The 3,226-nt window shown below is 43.1% G+C and overlaps 1 non-coding gene across 1 annotated transcript; it reads right to left on the bottom strand.

Moving 5' to 3' along the window:
* Positions 1-567: 567 nt before the first annotated feature.
* LOC148564271 (small nucleolar RNA R71) lies at positions 568-671 on the bottom strand. The gene has a single exon (XR_015884005.1). It is a non-coding gene; the product is annotated as a small nucleolar RNA R71 (small nucleolar RNA).
* Between the last annotated feature and the right edge of the window lie 2,555 nt (positions 672-3,226).

Here is a 3,226-nt window from a genome sequence, read left to right as displayed (position 1 = left end):
TTTGATTCTGAACCTGAGAGAACCTTCCTTAGACTAAGGAGGGAGGCAAAAGAAAAACGTGTAGTTGGTGCTGAAGAAGAGGAGGAACACTTTGAGGAATACTTTGAACCAAACATGGAAGAAAACATGGAAAATCATCATGAAGAAGAGACTCACAACCATGGCAGAGGAGGTGGAGCAAATCATGCTAGGGAGGATAGAAGAGTTTTGGGCTCTTACATTAATCCAAACCCAGGCAATTGTGGAAGTAGCATCCAAAAGCCAACAATCCATGCCAACAACTTTGAACTTAAACCACAGCTCATCACCCTTGTTCAGAACAACTGTTCATTTGGAGGAGGTGTTCAAGAAGACCCCAATCAACATTTGACCACCTTCCTGAGAATATGTGACACAGTGAAATCTAATGGTGTCCATCCTGACGCCTATAGACTGCTCTTATTTCCTTTCTCACTCAGGGACAAAGCAGCCAAGTGGCTGGAATCTTTCCCAAGGGAGAGCTTGACAACTTGGGAGGATGTGGTGAACAAATTCTTAGCAAGATTTTACCCTCCTCAACAAATCAATAGGCTGAGAGCTGAGGTTCAAACTTTCAGGCAACAAGATGGTGAGACTCTGTATGAAGCATGGGAGAGGTTCAAGGACTTAACAAGGAGGTGTCCACCTGACATGTTCAACGAATGTGTCCAGCTACACATTTTCTATGAAGGGCTCTCTTATGAGTCAAAGAAGGCCGTGGACCATTCATCTAGAGGATCCTTGAACAAGAAGAAAACCATTGAGGAAGCCATAGATGTTATTGAAACAGTAGCAGAAAACGACTACTTCTATGCTTCCGAAAGAGGGAACACAAGAGGAGTGATGGAGCTAAACAATGTAGATGCTCTGTTGGCCCAAAACAAACTCATTACCCAACAGCTGGCTGACCTCACCAAGAAGATGGAGAGGAACCAAGTAGCAGCAATCTCATCTTCATCAACAATCCAAGAAGGAGTGAATGAAGAAGCAGAGGGGAGTCAGGAGCAAGCTAACTACATTGGGAATTCACCAAGGAAAAACTATGATCCATACTCCAAGACTTACAACCCTGGATGGAGAAACCACCCAAACTTTGGGTGGGGAAGTGAGCAAGATCAAAACCAAGACCAGAGACGTTATAACTCCAACAACAATGCAGCTCACCAGCAATTCACCCAGAGGACATCTCAACACCCCCACAACAACACTTCTTCACACACTTATCAAAACCAAAATAGCACATCTGCTCTGAACCACTCATCAATTGATGACAAGCTCTCAACGATCGAAACCTTCATTGAAGGAATATGCAGAGACATTCAAGACAGTAAAGCATTCAGAGAGGAAGTGCAGTCAAACATGCAGAATCAAAATACTGCCATCACAAAACTAGAAACACAAATCAGCTATCTATTTAAGCAGCTTCCTAACCACAATTTTTGCTATGATGCCCATTGAAGCAAAAGGGAGGAGTGTCAAGCTATCACACTTAGGAGTGGGAAGGAACTGAAGGAACATCCCCAAAAACCACAAGAAGAAGGCTCAAATGAAAAGGGAGAAGAGCAAGATGGAATGCAAACTCCCACGCCAAGTCTGCAGAAAGAAAAAAGATACCCCAACTGAACATCTCAAGAGCTCCATACCCCCAGCTATTGAAGAAAAAGGAAGATGACAACCAGTTCTTGAGATTTTTGGAAATCTTCAAGAAGCTACAAATCAACATACCATTTGCTGAAGCCATAGAACAAATGCCACTTTATGCCAAGTTTTTGAAGGAGCTAATGACTAAGAAGAGAAGCTGGAAGAACAATGAGACTGTGATACTAACTGAAGAGTGCAATGCTATCATTCAGCATAAACTACCTCAGAAACTGAAGGATCCTGGGAGTTTTCAGATCCCTTGCATTATAGGAGAAATCACAGTAGAAAAGGCTCTTTGTGACTTAGGGGCCAGCATCAATTTGATGTCAGTAGCTATGATGAGAAAGATGAAAATTGAGGAGGCTAAACCAACAAAAATGGCTCTACAACTGGCAGACCGGTCATTCAAATTCCCTCACGGGATAGTAGAGGATTTGCTAGTAAAAGTAGGAAATTTCATATTCCCAGCAGATTTTGTGGTACTGGACATGCAGGAAGACGCCAAGGCCTCCATCATCTTGGGAAGGCCATTCTTGGCCACTGCTGGAGCTGTCATTGATGTTCAGAAGGGTGACCTCAACCTGAGATTACACAATGAAAAGATGACATTCAATGTGTTCAAGGCCATGAGTTATCCACCGGAACAATTGGGGGAATGCATGAGGTTAGATGCACTTGAGGATGAAGTGGAGGAGAATTTTGAAGAAGATGAACCTGAAGAGAACGAGAGATTGGTGGAGGAAGAATCTGAATCAAGTGAAGAAGTAGCTACAGCAAAAATACATATACCAGATGCACCAAAGGAAGGGAACGAAAAATCAGAAGCACCCAAACTTGAACTCAAAGCATTGCCACCCACTCTCAAATATGCATATCTAGGAGAAAATGAAAACTACCCAGTGATCATAAATTCATCCCTCAGTCAAGATCAAGAGGACAAACTACTCAAGGTGCTGCGGGAGCATAAGGATGCCATTGGATGGACCCTTGCTGACTTGAAGGGAATCAGTTCAGCCATATGCATGCATAAAATACTGTTGGAAGATGATGCCAAGCCATCAATTCAATCCCAAAGAAGGCTGAACCCAATCATGAAGGAAGTGGTACAGAAAGAGGTTATGAAGCTTTGGCAAGGAGGGGTCATATACCCAATTTCGGACAGCCCTTGGGTTAGCCCCATACATGTTGTGCCAAAGAAGGGAGGGATCACTGTGGTTACCAATGAGAAGAATGAGCTCATACCTACAAGGACCGTCACAGGATGGCGGATGTGCATAGACTACAGGAAACTCAATGAGGCTACACGAAAGGACCATTTTCCCCTTCCATTCATGGATCAGATGTTGGAAAGACTTGCAGGGCACGCATATTATTGTTTTCTCGACGGTTATTCAGGATATAACCAAATAGTGGTTGATCCAAGAGACCAAGAGAAAACCTTATTTACCTGTCCGTATGGAGTGTTTGCCTATAGGCGCATGCCATTTGGATTATGTAATGCCCCTGCAACTTTCCAACGCTGCATGCTTTCTATCTTTTCAAATATGATAGAAAAATTCATTGAAGT

Source organism: Arachis ipaensis, chromosome B5, assembly GCF_059453495.1.
Source record: "Arachis ipaensis isolate K30076 ecotype BB chromosome B5, ASM5945349v1, whole genome shotgun sequence".
Lineage (NCBI taxonomy): Eukaryota > Viridiplantae > Streptophyta > Magnoliopsida > Fabales > Fabaceae > Arachis > Arachis ipaensis.
This window is presented reverse-complemented; position numbering and strand designations above follow the sequence as displayed.